The sequence below is a fragment of the Geotrypetes seraphini genome, chromosome 13 (genome assembly GCF_902459505.1).
Source record: "Geotrypetes seraphini chromosome 13, aGeoSer1.1, whole genome shotgun sequence".
Taxonomy (NCBI): domain Eukaryota; kingdom Metazoa; phylum Chordata; class Amphibia; order Gymnophiona; family Dermophiidae; genus Geotrypetes; species Geotrypetes seraphini.
Window position 1 is genome coordinate 41,470,393 of NC_047096.1, and position 18,244 is coordinate 41,488,636.

Consider the following 18,244-nt stretch of genomic DNA (forward strand, 5'->3'; position numbering starts at 1 on the left):
TCAATTTTCCTAATTAAAATAATTTTGGCCCCCTTTTATCAAGTCGTGTTAGGTTTTTTTTGTATCACCAATCGCTGGGTAAAAGCTCCGATACTTATAGGAATTCTGTGAGTGCTGAGCTTTTACCTCAGCAGCCAATGATAAATAACCCTAATGCAGCTTTATAAAAACAGGCCTTTGTCTTTCAGAACTACTGAAGACAACTCTTGTAAAGCCTTAACATCATCTTTAACCTATTTCAGTTCTGAAACAAATTATTCCTTAGTCCCTTCTAAATTCTTGGCCAAGTTTTCAACTGTACTCACAAGATTGGATATCTCTATCACTGATTTTGTAAATCAAGCCTCTGTCAAGCACTCTAAATAGTTTCCAGAGTCACACCTGCAGATCTCCCATGCAGGTCTCTAGCAATGGTTTCACCTGAACTTTCTGCTCCTTCAAGTGACTCAACTACCTCTGCCCCTTCAACTACGTTTTTCCTGAGTTAGCAATGCTGACCCAGAACTTCCCTGCAGAGATGCTGACACATTTGGGCATGGTGGAAGGTTAGAGAATGGAGGGGGAAGTGTAACATTCAGTCTCAAGTTTCTGGGCTCTCCTTCACTTGTGGCATCAGCAGGAATTTTATGCTCTCCACTTACTTCCATGGGAATCCTGGCAGTGAACTGTTCAATTGACTGCTGTAGGGGAGATGATGTTTGAGCTGCCAAGGGAGTAAGCTTGATAACTCCCTTACACTTGGTATGTGGCATATTAAGAAAAATAAGCTAAAACCAGCAGCAAAAAAAGGACCGAGAACACTAATGAGCTGCCATCTTAGCTAATCCCCCAACTGACCTCTGTGGCTCTGTAATTGTGATTGAGAAAAGAATTAGGCTATGGTCAGTCCAGGGTAGTGGAAGGTAGGAAAGGGACCCAATGAAGTTTAGATTTTTCAGGAGAAATAACTAGGTCTTGAATATGACCTGTCTGATAGGTAGGGAATGAGACCAGTTGCTGTAGCGATAAATCAGTTAAAAGGGAATTGAACTGATTTGCTGATACATTTTCTGGATTGTCCATGTGAAGACTGAAGTCTCCTAGAATTAGGAGATTAAGGTATTGTGTAACAAGATCTATAAAAGCCTAATAACATGAATCTCTTTGAGATGTATGAACTGAGAGGGTGTGTGTGGGGGGGAAGGAGGGGGGACAATAGAATAGAGACAGGAAGAGTCAATTATGTGCCGTGATTTTGATTGTTAAAACCTCAGAATAACAAGTTTTGTTAGTAAGTTCGGTCACCTTAAGCAAAGCAGAGTAAATAAGATACCACCTTATTTTCATTATTTATTAATATTTATTAACACAGCTACAAAACTACACAAAGTGGAGTCTCAACAGCACATAAAACGTGGAGGTCATAACTTATTTGTAAAAGTTTTTATTGATTCAAAATTGGTCTGAGTAAAATCAGTTTCGCCCATCAGTTTGACCCGACATGATCTGTGGTTCCGCTCCACCAAGCCTGCATCAGGAGTCGCACAGTTGGAGACCACAAATACACACATATAAGAAACATCAAAATATAAGAACATTATATTTTGTATAACATTAAGAATTTAAAAATAGAAGTAAAAATATAAAAAATAAAATATATATATAAACCTCTTATAAAATATGTAAAAAGATATGCACTATACAACAACTATCATGTTAATGAATCAATAAAAAGACTATAGATAAGGTGTGCCAAAGACTTATGTTTCAGAACTGTTATCTCAAAAACATCAAAAGGATATATCAAAAACTTAAAACTGGAAAGGGCAGTGGATTAAAGATGAAAAGGAGTAAAGGAGTGGAAATCAAGGTGAAGTGCATCAACAAAGTAAAAGTCGTGAGAAACTTTTTTGTGAAGTAAAAACCAATAGGTATACAAAGTTCCTACCATATGTAAACTAGAATATATAAGCATGAATGTAGCAGAAAGCCAAATTCTGTGAAATAAAAAAAAACAAAACCAAAAGTAATAACTATGAATCTATCTTTATCAATGAACAAACCAATGAAAGCGGTTCTATGAGAAGAGAATATATGTACGGTAAACAAAATGTAATCTTAAATGTTTAATGCTTGAAGCTATCATATTAGAAATTACATAATAGAAATGACAACTGACTTGGCTAAGGTAATAAAAAACTCTTGCAATTACATACCTAATTTGATCATTATGGTGTACATGCATAGTTACAGAAAATGAAATGAAAATAAATGGCATATAAAGGATGTATCTCATTTGCTTGTACCTGGTAACAAATGGGTGTTGCAGTAAGGAGAAGCTAAATATTCAAAGACAAGCCAATGTGGGAAATGAGTGAGTATCCAGCATGCTACTTCAGAAAATGAACATAAACATCATGAGTTTGGTTGTAAAAAAGTGTGAAAGAATATGAGAGTGCCAATGCTATTAAGTAACATAAAGATATACATGTAGAGGACAGGGAGAAAAGAAATCCAAGATGGCGGCAGCCCCAGGACGGCATCTACCGAGCAGTCCAATTTTGTTCTTAAAAATTCTGACACATTCGAAGCATAAGGGGACGATCCAGATTGATTCCCTTGCACTCTGGACTTCAACCCCTACTCAACGCTCTATTTTGGACTTCACAACCGTACCTGGGAGTTCCAGATCAAATGTCGGAGGGATGTCTGGCATTTCCACGGGAGGAAGAGGAGCTGAGGTATCGGACTGGGAGATTTCTCTCTCCCTTCCAGCAGATAAGCCTCCACCACGCCCAGACTACCCTGCAACTGAGTTGAGGAAGCCCCGCAAATTTTCTCTCACGAGGGAGACCCCAATTGCAGGGGCGGAAGCAGTGGAAGTCTCGGTTGACCAACAGGATTACCTTCCCCCCAGTAGGATCATCTCCGGTGGTTACACTAGAGACCATATGGAATGCTCTCTTGAAACTCAACTCTTCAGTTGATAAATCTCAGGAACTAACAACGCTTGTGAGTACTATTAATTCCTTATCTGAAAAATTTGAAGGAACTAAGCAGCAATTAACTTCAGAGGTTAAGCAGGTGAAAGAAAAAGTTGAAGATCTCCAATCTTTATCCTCAGGATTGGTTAAAGATAAAATTCTTCTTAATAGAAAAATAGAACAATTGGAAAATTATAATCGCAGGCTCAATGCTTGTTTGTTAAATTTTCCAAAATCATTAAGAGTGACTCCCATGGAAATGTTTAGAAAATTTTTGACTGAAATTTTCAACTATTCCTCTGACTGTATTCCACCAGTCAATCGTATTTACTATATTCCTGTAAAAAAGATCATGGGAGCCACACCTGAAGAATTGTCCAGAATACATCAGAACCTGTTTTGAATCTCACAGATTAACTTGAGACCTCAATAACTGAGGCCTCAGAGCGTGCTACGTTAATTGTTTTCTTTGTTTCTGAGCAGGACATGTCTGCTTTACTTAGACAATACTTTTGTAACCCTCAAGTACTATTCTTGAGGAAAAAAGTTTAGATTTACCCAGATGTTACTAGACAGACCGAAGAGTGCAGGAAATTATTTCTTGCTATGCGAGTTGAAGTTGTAAATCTGGGTGGGAGTTTTCTTTTGGCTTACCCCTTGTAAGTGCAAAATTAAGTATTTGGGGTCAAAGTATGTTGGTTTTTTTTTCACCTGAACAACTATGTGTTTTTAAAGATATGAAGAAATTGTCAACAGGGGGAGTTTAGTATTTATAACACAGCAATGTAAATTGTTGGAATTTTCTGTTAAGCCAATACCTGTATGTTTGCCTTAGAGGGTTCTCTTCACCAGTTTTGATTCCTTTCTCTAGTTGGACTTATTGTGGTCTAAGGAAGATATTTCTTTTTGCTATTTTTGCTTAAATATACCTCATTTTGATTTTTCCTTCTGTATTTCTTTTGCAAGAGTTATCTTGTACAGTATTTGTAAATTCAATAAACAAATTTTTTTTAAAAGATATACATGTAGAAAAAAAATGTGGCTTAGAAAAACGATGAGCCCACATAATTATTAAGCGAACGGTGGACAAGTGTATCAACCCAATGGTTTTGATATACTAAATTCAATAAAAAGTATGCGACTAAAATGTGGTACTGGCACATAATATAAAAGATGTTATCGTTACTGAAAATGCTGCATTGAAAGATATGCAAACGAGATGACAAATGCTTAGGTAAATGAGATGGCAGATACAAAAGTTGCAATAATATAGAGGCATCCATAAATTTGTAATTAGTTTTAATGATGTAACCATATAAGGGCAAATTCTATAAGAAGCGCCCAAAAGGTAGGTGCTGAATTAGGCATTGTTTAGCGTGATTCAAGTAAAATTGTGTGCTTTTAATGAATCACGCTGAGCGGTACCTATTTTGGAGATACCCAATAAATAGGCCAGCTCTAGGCATAACTAAAAGTTAGGCGCCTATGTGAGCACTTAAGCACGCTTAAAAGCAGCGATTCTGCATTAAGGTGATTAACATATAGCCACGCTCACGCCTAAAGTGCATAGTGCCTATTTTTTTGAAGGCTGCCTAAATTTTTAGAGGCGCCTTATTGCAGAATCGCTTTTTCTTGATAGGCGCCTACTTTTCAGTTATTGCTGATTAAAAAGCTTAATTGAGCTTGTTGATCAATTTAGATAGGCGCCTATCTAGTTGGGCGCCTCTGAAATAGGTGCCTAACATTTGGGCCATAGTGCTAGTCAGGATCCACGTAAAAGGTGAGAACATACCTCAGTCGCCTGTCTCTAGCTGCAAAAGAATGCCGTTTCAAAGAAGACAAAAGATTTTAAAAAGTCTCCAGCCTAGTTCATCGACTAAATACCCAGCATTAATAAATCATCTTAATTATGTTGACTGAAATGAAAAGTAAAAAGATTAGTTAAAAGAGCAGGACTGAATGCCATAGAAGAGCCTGGCAGAAAACCGTATGAAAGCCTTGCTTCTACAAAGTGATTTTGGTCATTGAAAAACAACTTCAAAGCTAAACAGTCACAGCGGTCCTTCTTCAGCCTCTACTCAGTGGTTTTTGAAATCCATTTATTCATGTGTTTGAAACTCAGATCGAATACATTGTCAGTTTATTGGAAGGAAAATAAAAAAGTGTCTGCTCTACTGATCTGTGCACATCTTATTTTTTTTTTTTCTTATACAAGACTAGGATGGACAAAATATATTATAAATACCTATTTTCTATCATTTATAATACTGCAGCATTTATTCCGTCTCCTTCCTTGTATCACTTCATTCTCCCTACTACACTAAGAAAAGCCTCGATTTTACATTCCTTAGCTCATTGTTCAGGATTTGCTTTTAACCCATAGGTCACAGAAGTTAATTTTTCCAATAAGACATCTTTCAGGTGCTGTGCAGCGCTTCATTGCTTTGGAATGAGTGGAGAGTTTTTACCCCTTGTTCCTTGGATCAGGTTATTTGGCAGTCATTTATCGCAACAAAAGTGAATTCGCACATGGGCAGGCCATAGACATTTCATCCCAGTGTGGTTCTTTGCACAAATTCTATGCTGCAAAAAGATTTCTCAATACTCTCAAGAGGATAGGTGTCCTGTTTCCGTTCTGTTAAATGTCATGGGCTTCTAAACGATTATAACAATTTTGGCTAAGGGAATACCTCAGCTAGAAATCATAGGAAAAATGATTACCTGAATCTCCTCTTACCTGAATCTTCATATGCTAAGCATTTATGATCTCTACTAACTGGATAGCTGTTAGCTCCCTCCTTATGCGTAAAACACCCATTAAAGATGCTAACAGACTGATTGGCATACGAGGTCACAGCTGTATTGTACGCACACAGTGAATTAATTCTTGAGCCAGCTATCAAATAGTTCCTCTGTCCTAGATCCAGCCCTCAGCTCTCCATCCCAGCAAGTCAGGCCACTGCCATAGTTGATAGTATTTATTTAGTTCGATTTATATCCTGTCCTCCCCGAGGAGCTCAGAACGGGTTACATGGTAACATACAGAACAGTTAACAAGGAACAGAAGACTAAGGTGATAGGGTACAGTGAGATGAGTCTAGTGAAGCTGTCTACTGGTGGGGGCGATAGCAACCAAGACCTCATTTTAAGTATAGAAATAGAGGACAATAAACAAAAAATATAAGGCGACCCCTTTTTATTGGATTAATTTTGAGACCCTTTTACCAAGCTGCTATCGTGGGTTATCATGGCCTAAATAGGGAGAGTGTGGCGCAGTGGTTAAAGCTACTGCCTCAGCACCCTGAGGTTGTGGGTTCAAACCCATATTACTCCATGTGACCCTGGGCAAGTCACTTAATCCCTCCATTGCCCCAGATATATTAGACAGGAAAAAAATGCTTGATTACCTGAATAAATTTATGTAAAACCATTCTGAGCTCCCTTGGGAGAACGGTATTGAAAAAATTGGTGAATTGGCAAGCACTAATTTGCAAACCTACAATTGTTATTTTTTAGTTGTTGGAGAGCATGTCAGGGGATGGAGAGTGGGCACTCCTGCCATAAGAAATTAGGCTCTTATTCTATACACAGTGCCCTACTGGACCTAACTTGCCCTCCTCCTTTACATAACCACGCTAGCATTTTTACCCTGGCTGCGGTTTTATTTTTGTTTTAAAAAAAAAAGGGGGGGGGGGACAGAATTAAGTTGAAACTGACATTTTAAAAAATTGAAAAGCATTAGCATTTTTAGAAGGAAAAATGTAGGCCCTACCAACAATTTAAAAAAAAAACGGCACCTGAATCACACCTATAGAGGTGCTTTATGACACCTAACACCACTGTAGCCATGGCTGATGCTGGAAGTGGTGTTAGGCATCATAAAGCACCCGTTTAGACGCGATTCGTTTTAAAGGTAGCTGCCGGAAATGTAGGCCTTGTAAACCCTGGCCTACATTTCTGGCGCCTACCTTTTCCAAAGACGCAGTTCTATAAACTGCACCATCACGTGATTGGCAAGCGATTGGCAGCCGCCAACAATGACACAATTTATGGAATCCGGGCTTAATGCATCCATGTTACTATAGTGCAGGATTACTGTGTGAGCCTTACTGCCTACACAATAGGTGTTGGTAAAGTGCACATGAGCAAATTATGTTAATACCCACATTCTAATGGCAAAATGACTTGACCTGTGAAACAAGATTTCTTGTTGGGTTTCATCTGAACGGGACTGATCTATGGGCAGCATTTGGAAGTTTTGCATTATTGTGAGAAGAGCCCGGATTTACAGGGCCGCATCAGATAAGTTACCTCTTGTGCACTTTTAACCCAGTTTGTTTCTTCTATGCTGCAAAGTGTATTTTATATGGGTTGGAGGGTTTTTTTTATGCCAATGACTGACTTTATGGCAGCACTTGTGATTACGACTGCCACTTTACTCTGAGATTTTTTTTCTCTACCCGTTGCAGTTGTTACATTGTTTGTTATACGTTCACTCTGTGATTCTACTCCTTTTCAACAATTTTTGATAAGAGTTATAATTGTTATTCTGTTGAAACCCTTATTTTTTGTGGGGTTTACATAAAATTAGTGTATGGCCATTAATACAAAAATAAATAAAATTTAAAAAAATGACTATTTTCTGGCCTTACTGCCATTGAAAGACCTACATAAGGAAACACTAAGGACCCCTTAATATATTTTGGAGGTAATTTTACAAACCGTCTTTGTGCTAAAAATGCTGATTTATGCATAAAAGGCCCCCTATAAAATTAGGTGTTGTCTTAAATTATGAATGTGCAATCGGGTGCACACTTGTAGAGTAGATGTGCCCAGAGGATAACTTTGGGTTGCAAAACCCAAGGGAACGGTACAGTTTAGGGGGGTGAAGAACCTTTGTGCATGAAAGAAGAACAAGACTTGGGTGTGACAGTATCTGATGATCTTCAGGTAGTCAAACAGATTGAAAATGTGACAACAAGAGCTAGAAGGATGATAGGGTGCCTTTGGAACTTTGACACTTTCAAATAAAGTCCATTTAGGAACCTCGTTACTCCACAGAGTGTTTTTGGTTTTCTCTGGATTTTCTTCTTTGTGGATATTTCGGGGTCAATTCCTATTGTTTTTAGAGGTGTTTAAATACCTACATGGCATAAATACGCATGAGGCGAGTCTCTTTCAATTAAAAGGAAACTTCAACATGAGAGGGCATGTAAAAATCCAATTTTCTACATGTGTGTATCATGACTACATAAATATGGGAAGATGATATGTTGTGAGCATGTTATGGGTGATACTAGGGTGGGACTACAACATATGTATTTCCTATTTCATTGGGATTTGCAACTGTTCATTCCCAGGAAGAACATGCCAGTAAGGCATGGTAAAAGCTACCCTGTTACCAATTTTTACTCCCTCAAAGGTTCTCATCCCCCCCAACACATCCCATCATACCAATTTTTCAGAAAAATGCTGAAAACCCACTTATTCGACGTCTGCCTGAACTTCTAAACTCCTCAACCAAGACTAACTATACCTCCAACACGCCCCTCTCCCTTAAAATCTCGCTACACTACTGCCTACCCATTCCCACTCTAAACCAATGCTGTAATCTCCCTGTACTCCCTATTCCCCTATACTTGTATCGATACCAGTTCCTACGGTATCCACATTGTACTTTTCCATTACTGTATACCGTCTTGAACTGAAAAGGTATGAAAGGATATAAATAAAGCTATTATTATTATCCCTCCCTTGAAAATATTACCCACAATATGAATCTCCCTATCCAAAAATCCACCCTCTCAGACACATCTCCCTTCAGCACCTAACCCACTGTGATTAGAACAACCCCTTTGAGCCCCCATCCTCCTCAAACCTGAGCTTGACAACCCTCTCCAAGCCCATCCTATACAACCAAGCCCGTCTCCATTGACCAACCTCCCCCCCCACACACACACATACACACCTCCAGGACCCTCTACCCTACCCTACCCTCTATCCTACTCCCCAAACCTACCCCAAAGTGATCTCAGATGGTCTAGTGTCTTCATATGGGAACAATTCCTTTCCTCTCTCACCCCATCTTGTGGTGACTTCAAAATGGCATTGATGATCTCTAGAGGTAATTTGGGAGGACCATTCCTGTCTGAGAACACTAGACCACCAGGGATCATCTCTGAATAGGTTCTGGGGATGGGTAAGTGGTCTAAGGGAAGGGGTCTGGAACATTAGGGGAGGGGTGGATTTTGTTTGATGGGGAGAGGCCAGAAATATCACAGAATTTAAACATGGTTGGGAAAGCTCCTTTCATAAATTTTAAAAAAGTGTCAAAACCTAACAATTTCAACAGGCCTCCCTAGACTCTCTATATTTGTGCTAAGCCTTCAGGCTTAGGGTAGCTTGTTTATCTCTCTCTCCCCTCTGTGCCTTGAGTATATTTCTTTTGTTTTATTAATTGATTATGTTGTCCTTTGCAATTTCTCCTGCCTCCCCGTGTTTGTTTAATCATATTTGATTTGTGTTTATTCTTTTCTCTGTGTTCTTTTCGTGTTCATTCCTGATACATATGGGTATTATAAACTAAAATGATATCAATGTTTCTGTTGTCAAATAATAGTATATAAAGAGCTAACATAAATTATTAAAATAAATATGGAGGCAGGGGAAGGAAAAGAGTTTAGAGCAGGAGTTCCTAACCCAATTCTCAGGATGTACCCTCCATTGTATGTAAATCTATCTCATTCATATGCATTGTGAATAACCTGGGAAACTGACTGGTTGGGTATGTCCCTAAGACTGGGTTAAAAACTACTGGTTTAGAAACTGAGGATGTGATGATGATATATACTTTATATAGCAATTTCAACTATGCATATTTGGGTCAATTAATCATCATAAGGTGTATGGGGACAGACATAAAAGATCTCAATATGTATACTTTGGAGGAAAGGTGGGAGAGGGGAGATATGATAGAGATGTCCTGAATGTCTGTCCAAATTAGATTATAAGCTCTTCTGAGCAGGGACCATCTACTGAATGTTAAATGTACAGTGCTGTGCACGCTTTGCAGTGCTATAAAAATGATAAATAGTAGTAGTGATAGTCATAGTCAATACATGATGCATGAGGCGAGTCTCTTTCATTTGAAAGGAAGCTCCAGAATGAAAGGGCATAGGATGAAGTTAAGAGGTGATAGGCTCAGGAGTCATTTAAAGAAATACTTTTTTCTTTACAGAAAGGGTGGTACCGATGCATGGAATAGTCTCCTGGTAGAGGTGATGGAGACAAAGGCTATGTCTGAATTCAAGAAAGCCCGGGAAAGGCATGTAGGAATTTTTTTAGGGAGAGGAGGAGATAGTGAATGCTGCAGATGGGCAGATTGGATGGGCATTTGGCCTTTATCTGCTGTCATGTTTCTAGTTTATCAGTCACCATCTGCTATGGGGTAGGTATTCAGCCAGTCACAGTTAGGGCTCCTTTTACTAAGCTGCGCTAGTGGTTTAACGCGCGCTAAATTGCCATGCACGCTAGAGCTGGCGTTAGCTTTTCTGCGTAGCACGGGGGTTAACACGTGCTAATCTGCAGCGTGCGTTAAAAACACTACCGCTGCTTAGTAAAAAGAGCCCTTAGTGTTTTTGTTTTGGCTGCCACTGGCTTTATATTCAATGGAAATCCATTTATAAGCACAGTTATGTCTGAGATCCATGTACAACTCTATTGATTAATGGTGTAAAGAAGCATTTAATTCTGCATACTATTCTATAACAACCTGCCTAATTTTTCTCATACATAACCCATGGGGTGGGTGTGGGTTGTAGACATTCCTAAAAGTTAGGCACCCTGTTACAGAATAATGCCTATCCATGCCTAACTTTGGCCACCAGACTTATGAGACTCCTGATAGAACCAGAAAAGTAGCAAATAAGACACATACAGGGCAATCATATAACATAGTATTTACATTTACATGCCACTTGAGTGTTTAGGTTTAAAGTGCACACATATGTGGGAGCTAAACTTCTAAGGGCTATTTTATAAGGGCATACCTAAGTGACATAGCCCCAAAATGCACATAAATGAACAAGGGCAGGGCTGCCACTTATGCGTGTGACCTATAGAATACTGGAAGTTACTCATACCCTCACTGTATATGAGCATCTGGAATTATATAAGGTCTATAGCTGATGGCATGCTGATACATGGTTACACTCAAGTTTCAAGTTTATTTGGGATTTTATAAAATCATTTTTTTCATAGATTACAAAGCAATGAACAATTAAAAAAAAAAAAAAAAAAAATATATATATATATATAGGGGGGACAAACTATTTTGGGGAGAATCACAGACATACTTTCCATGAGAGGGAAAAAGGGAGTAATTACAAATCTGTATAGGAAAGAGAATAAAAAAGGGAAAAAACAGAAGGGTATGGCTGGACAGATGCAAAGCAGTGGTTATTCAGAAAGTGTGATTACTGTCTCTGGTGCTGTACTGAACGACGGCACTGTCGCTTTCATTAGATGGACAGGGAACATCAGGTCTGACAATTGTTTACCTGCATGCGCCATGATTGTTTACAGTAAGGGGGTTGGAAGAAGACATGGGTTTAGCAGCCACCAGTACCAGATTCCTCGGGGAGAATGTGGGATCAAAAAGGGGAAGCAGTTCACACTGAAAACCGCTCTCCTGCAGAAATAGTATTCTATAACAGAACCTCTTGATTAATAAAACGTCAAAAGTATTAGGAGTAATTCTAGATTCCAATCTCACCATGAGCGAGCAGATTACTTCTCTGTTTCTTCAGATTGAGGCAGTTGAGAACGATAAGATCAGTCCTGAGCCTGACTAATTTTTGGACGGTTACTCAAGCAGTTCTACTTCCATATCTAGATTATTACAACTCTTTATATTGCAACATCACAAAGAGAGGTTGCAACTATTCTAGAACACAGCAGCTAGAGATCTCAAAGTCCCTCCTTGAGGGCCGCATTCCAGTTGGGTTTTCAGGATTTCCCCAATGAATATGCATTGAAAGCAATGCAATGAAGACCTAGGCACTCACTTCACCTTTTTTTTGAATGAAGAATATTATCATAAATCAGTCTGTACCTGCAAGACGTTACCTCACAAGTTTGCCCAACTTCATTCAATGATCGTTGATTTATTTAGATTTTTTATGGGTCCTCAGAGGGCCACCACACACTCAAATGCATCTCATAGTGCGGGGCTTTATGCACCCTTTCGTCACTGGACCTATGTTTTGCATTTATCATAAATATTATTTAAATTATTTAATTTATTTAAATATAAATATGCTAAAAGTACTTAGCTTTTGTGTGACGCTAGTCGGGAGGGTAGAAACATCAGTTATCCAACATGTTTCGCCCATGTATCTCACCGGGCTTTATCAAGGCTCCCTCTCCCTATAACAAATAAAAAATATATATATATTTCTAAATGCCTAGCCTTTTACCATATTACACATATTAAGTGTTTCTATATACATTTGAAGTTATTAACCTCTTACCATTCACAACCACATTCTCCCACCAATGCGTCGAGACGAAATGGCGGTCACACTCTTGATCAGCTGATTTATACGCATCCACGACAACCACGTCCCAAACTGTTAGGGACGTCATTGTGTGACGTAGTTTTTCTAAACCTTACACCTCCCCTGATTTTATTCATATTTATATAATATATTTGACAGGACAATATCCACAGTCACCCCCCAGGAACTATATCATATTAATGAAGCCCATTCAAGTTCGTTATTCAATCCCTTAGGGGCTACCGTATTCAAGTGGTAGATTCATCGCTGTTCAGATAGATTTAACCTCCCTTCCCAATCACCTTCCAGTTCTTTACCATTCATACACTCTATCACTCTCCATTTTAAGTGTTGGATGTCATGGCCCTTATCAAGCCAATGTTGGACTATAGGGGCTTGTAGCGTCCCAGTGTTAATACGGGATTTATGTTCGTTTAAACGTACATTGATCGCTCGCTTTGTTCGGCCCACATACACCAGATCACAAGGGCAGACTATAATATATACCACCCTAGTAGTTTTACAGGTCGTATTTGACCTGGCCTTTACCGTATATCCTGATTGTGGTTCAATCCATTGAGCCCCCTCCAATGTGAGATCACACCATTGACACTGGTGACACTTGCTATGCTCCACATTTTCTAATGGACGTTCTACTTTCCTAAGACTCTGTCCAATGGTCTTACCTCTGCGGTATGAGAAAAGGGGCTGTTCAGAAAAAATCTCGTGTAAACCTAATATATGCCAGTGTTGTTTAATGAGAGAGGCCAGCACCCCCGATGCCTTTGAGAACGGGAGGACACAAATCATCCTCCCTTCCTCCTGGACTCAAGGTTTCTCAACCAGTAGCAGCTCCCTATGTGGAGCATAGCAAGTGTCACCAGTGTCAATGGTGTGATCTCACATTGGAGGGGGCTCAATGGATTGACCCACAATCAGGATATACGGTAAAGGCCAGGTCAAATACGACCTGTAAAACTACTAGGGTGGTATATATTATAGTCTGCCCTTGTGATCTGGTGTATGTGGGCCGAACGAAGCGAGCGATCAATGTACGTTTAAACGAACATAAATCCCGTATTAACACTGGGACACTACAAGCCCCTATAGTCCAACATTGGCTTGATAAGGGCCATGACATCCAACTCTTAAAATGGAGAGTGATAGAGTGTATGAATGGTAAAGAACTGGAAGGTGATTGGGAAGGGAGGTTAAATCTATCTGAACAGCGATGGATCTACCGCTTGAATACGGTAGCCCCTAAGGGATTGAATAACGAACTTGAATGGGTTTCATTAATATGATATAGTTCCTGGGGGGTGACTGTGGATATTGTCCTGTCAAATATATTATATAAATATGAATAAAATCAGGGGAGGTGTAAGGTTTAGAAAAACTACGTCACACAATGACGTCCCTAACAGTTTGGGATGTGGTTGTCGTGGATGCGTATAAATCAGCTGATCAAGAGCGTGACCGCCATTTCGTCTCGACGCATTGGTGGGAGAATGTGGTTGTGAATGGTAAGAGGCTAATAACTTCAAATGTATATAGAAACACTTAATATGTGTAATATGGTAAAAGGCTAGGCATTTAGAAATATATATATATTTTTTATTTGTTATAGGGAGAGGGAGCCTTGATAAAGCTCGGTGAGATACATGGGCGAAACATGTTGGATAACTGATGTTTCTACCCTCCCGACTAGCGTCACACAAAAGCTAAGTACTTTTAGCATATTTATACTTAAATAAATTAAATAATTTAAATAATATTTATGATAAATGCAAAACATAGGTCCAGTGACGAAAGGGTGCATAAAGCCCCGCACTATGAGATGCATTTGAGTGCGTGGTGGCCCTCTGAGGACCCATAAAAAATCTAAATAAATTAACGATCATTGAAAGCAATGCATGCACATAGATCTCATGCATATTCATTGGGGAAATCCTGAAAACCCGACTGGATTGCGGCCCTCAAGGAGGGACTTTGAGACCCCTGATTTTCCCTAAGACCTGATTTGAGAGGGCCAGTCCGCTGCTGATAGAACTACACTGGCTGCCAGTCAAGTATAGAATTCAATTTAAAATTGCATGTATGGTTCACAGGGCTATATATAGAGAAAGCTCGACTGGGCTAATTTCAGCCATCCAAGTTTAACACTCCTTCTATATCTCAAGAATAACTCAGTGATATAAATTATCTCTTCCCTCTCCAAGTCAAGTTCAGAGGAAATCCACCTTTGAGGTTCAAGGCCCCCAAATTTGGAACTGCCTCCCGACCTGCTACGTCAGACATCCTCTGATCTTCGATTTAGGAAGGTGCTAAAAACACATCTGTTTTCATTATCGTCTTGCTATGAGTCATAATATCTGTGTTCTAACCTTTATTAATCTTATGTAAGCTGCAATGATTCCCAGTTGACATTTGCAAGAAATAATATGGTATGGTATGGAATCTGTGCATCCAGATGCTGTTATATAATAAATGGTCCTTGAGTGGCATCGGGCACCTAAAATGAGAAAGATACTTATGAGGGGCAATTAACATAGTAACATAGTAGATGATGGCAGATAAAGACCCGAATGGTCCATCCAGTCTGCCCAACCTGATTCAATTTTAATTTTTTTTTTTTCTTCTTCTTAGCTATTTCTGGGCGAGAATCCAAAGCTTTACCCGGTACTGTGCTTGGGTTCCAACTGCTGAAATCTCTGTTAAGACTTACTCCAGCCCATCTACACCCTCCCAGCCATTGAAGCCCTCCCCTGCCCATCCTCCTCCAAACGGCCATACACAGACGCAGACCGTACAAGTCTGCCCAGTAACTGGCCTAGTTCAATCTTTAATATTATTTTCTGATTCTAAATCTTCTGTGTTCATCCCACGCTTCTTTGAACTCAGTCACAGTTTTACTCTCCACCACCTCTCTCGGGAGCGCATTCCAGGCATCCACCACCCTCTCCGTAAAGTAGAATTTCCTAACATTGCCCCTGAATCTACCACCCCTCAACCTCAAATTATGTCCTCTGGTTTTACCATTTTCCTTTCTCTGGAAAAGATTTTGTTCTACGTTAATACCCTTTAAGTATTTGAACGTCTGAATCATATCTCCCCTGTCTCTCCTTTCCTCTAGGGTATACATATTCAGGGCTTCCAGTCTCTCCTCATACGTCTTCTGGCGCAAGCCTCCTATCATTTTCGTCGCCCTCCTCTGGACCGCCTCAAGTCTTCTTACGTCTTTCGCCAGATACAGTCTCCAAAACTGAACACAATACTCCAAGTGGGGCCTCACCAATGACCTGTACAGGGGCATCAACACCTTCTTCCTTCTACTGACTACGCCTCTCTTTATACAGCCCAGAATCCTTCTGGCAGCAGCCACTGCCTTGTCACACTGTTTTTCGCCTTTAGATCTTCGGACACTATCACCCCAAGGTCCCTCTCCCCGTCCGTGCATATCAGCTTCTCTCCTCCCAGCATATACGGTTCCTTCCTATTATTAATCCCCAAATGCATTACTCTGTATTTCTTTGCATTGAATTTTAGTTGCCAGGCATTAGACCATTCCTCTAACTTTTGCAGATCCTTTTTCATATTTTCCACTCCTTCTTCAGTGTCTACTCTGTTACAAATCTTGGTATCATCTGCAAAAAGGCACACTTTTCCTTCTAACCCTTCAGCAATGTCACTTACATACATATTGAACAGGATTGGCCCCAGCACCGAACCCTGAGGGACTCCACTAGTCACCTTTCCTTCCTTCGAGCGACTTCCATTAACCACCACCCTCTGGCGTCTGTCCGACAGCCAGTTCACCACTTTGGGTCCTAACTTCAGCCCTTCAAGTTTGTTCAACAGCCTCCTATGAGGAACTGTATCAAAGGCTTTGCTGAAATCCAAGTAAATTACATCTAGCATATGTCCTCGATCCAGCTCTCTGGTCACCCACAGGAGTGGGTATTGCTCCAGCCTCTCCTGTAAAGTATATCGGGTAAGCTGGGGGAGGGATCATAGCTAGAAGGATGCTATTAGACATTAGGGATTTATGTATATGTAATGTAATGTAATGTAATTTATTTCTTATATACCGCTACATCCGTTAGGTTCTAAGCGGTTTACAGAAAATATACATTAAGATTAGAAATAAGAAAGGTACTTGAAAAATTCCCTTACTGTCCCGAAGGCTCACAATCTAACTAAAGTACCTGGAGGGTAATAGAGAAGTGAAAAGTAGAGTTAGAGGAAAAATAAAAATAAAATAAACATTTTAACAAGACAGCATTGATCTAAATACTTTGGAAGGTAGAAGAGAGGAGAGAAAGGAATAGAAGCAGAAGGGGGAGCCGTTGAACAGTAGAATTCTGGAGAAATTTAAATGATAGAAATAGAGCAAAACAAAGACAAAAGGCAAAACAATAGATAAGATTAAAGATAAATCATAAGCTGGAAAGAAAAATAAAATAAAACTTTGTCTTCAATCCACGGTTTCAGCGTCAGTGATGAAGTGGAGCAAGTAAGTTTAGGAGGAGCGATTGACGTTTCCAGAAAGGGCTTCTTCAGGGAAGAGACTTGGCAGACAGTCCCAGGATGCCTATGTCTCCTCCCCTGCGATGTTCTCCCATCCATGCATGTATATATACCCACTCTGTCTCCAGTACCCCCATATTAAAAAATGGAGGTGCCTAGCCCTTATATAGCAGACAGGCTCCACCAAGTACATCCCCAGGATGCACCACACAGGGCAAGGAACTGTCATTTTTTTTAAGACAGCAGTGCCGGAGGCTCCTGCCTCTCAGGCCCCGACAAGAGAGGTGGCATTAATAAATATAAATTAATCTGGAAAAACACATCCAGATCAAGGAGAACTCAAGCACACTTTACCCACCCCCAATCAAAGGCATGCAAAGCAAAAAAAATATATGACGGTCTACTAGCCACCAGAGCAGCAAAAATAGACCACCACCTCTCAAACCTGTTGACCATGATGCCCAACTACAAAACATTCAGAAAAGAACTGAAAACCATACTATTCAAGAAATTTGTCAAATGATCTAACCAAACCATATTGACCCTTCCAAGATCCCGACACATACTATAGCTATCAACCTTGCAATCTCCCTGGGAATGCCCAGGCTAATTTCTTGTTGTAAACCGCCTAGAACTGAAAGGTATTGGGGGGATAAAAGACATCAATGTAATGTTATAATATAATATATAGATAGATAGATAGATATAGATATATAGGCCCTCTTTGTGGTCTAGCAGCCTCCCCTTCTCAGTGATCTGACCCCTAACTCTGACACTCCTCTACAGCTAAATAGAATTCTCTGGTAGTCTAGTGCCTCCTCTCCCACATATCCACAGATACTTCCCTGGTAGTCTAGTAGCTTCCCCTCTTCCTCTGGATCCAAATCCCTTTCCTCCAATAAAATAAATAAATACATATATATCCCTATTGTCTAATGGCATCCTTCTAGCTCTGATACCTCCCTCAGCTCACCCGACATACTTTACAGGACATACTTTATATATCCCTTTCCTCCAATAAAATATATATATTTTATTGGAAGAAAGGGATTTGGATCCAGAGGAAGAGGGGAAGCTACTAGACTACCAGGGAAGCATCTGTGGATATGTGGGAGAGGAGGCACTAGACTACCAGAGAATTCTATTTAGCTGTAGAGGGGTGTCAGAGTTAGGGGTCAGATCACTGAGACGGGGAGG